The sequence below is a fragment of the Arachis duranensis genome, chromosome 10, assembly GCF_000817695.3.
Source record: "Arachis duranensis cultivar V14167 chromosome 10, aradu.V14167.gnm2.J7QH, whole genome shotgun sequence".
NCBI lineage: Eukaryota > Viridiplantae > Streptophyta > Magnoliopsida > Fabales > Fabaceae > Arachis > Arachis duranensis.
Window position 1 is genome coordinate 95,235,040 of NC_029781.3, and position 899 is coordinate 95,235,938.

An 899-nucleotide genomic window follows, 5' to 3' on the forward strand; every position below is an offset into this window, starting at 1 on the left:
GAAGAAAATCCAAAAGGAGAGTGCAAGGCCATCAACATGGCCGAATTCTGGGATGAAGAAGAGGCAGTGAACGCCACTGAGGAAGACCTCACTGGGCGTCCACTGACCTCCAATGAGTTCCCCAATGAGGAACCATGGGAATCTGCGGCTCAAAATGAGACCATAGAGATTCCATTGGACTTACTTCTGCCATTCATGAGTTCTGATGAGTATTCTTCCTCTGAAGAGGATGAGTATGTCATTGAAGAGCAAGTTGCTAAATACCTTGGAGCAATCATGAAGCTAAATGACAAGTTATTTGGAAATGAGACTTGGGAGGATGAACCCCCTTTGCTCACCAAAGAACTAAATGACTTGTCTAGGCAGAAACTGCCTCAAAAGAGACAGGACCCTGGGAAGTTTTCAATACCTTGTACCATAGGCACCATGACCTTCAAGAAGGCCTTGTGTGACCTAGGGTCAAGTGTAAACCTCATGCCCCTCTCTGTAATGGAGAAATTAGGGATCTTTGAGGTGCAAGCTGCAAAAATCTCACTAGAGATGGCAGATAACTCAAGAAAACAAGCCTATGGACTTGTGGAGGATGTTCTGGTTAAAGTTGAAGACCATTACATCCCTACTGATTTCATAGTCCTAGAGACTGGGAAGTGCATGGATGAATCCATCATCCTTGGCAGACCCTTCCTAGCCACAGCAAAGGCTGTAATTGATGTTTATAGAAGAGAGTTGATCATTCAAGTGAATGAAGAATCCTTGGTGTTTAAGGCCCAAGGATATCCCTCTATCATCATGGAGAGGAAGCATGAAGAGCATCTCTCAAAACAGAGCCAAACAGAGCCCCCACAGTCAAACCTAAGTTTGGTGTTGGGAGGCCACAGCCAAACTCTAAGTTTGGTGTT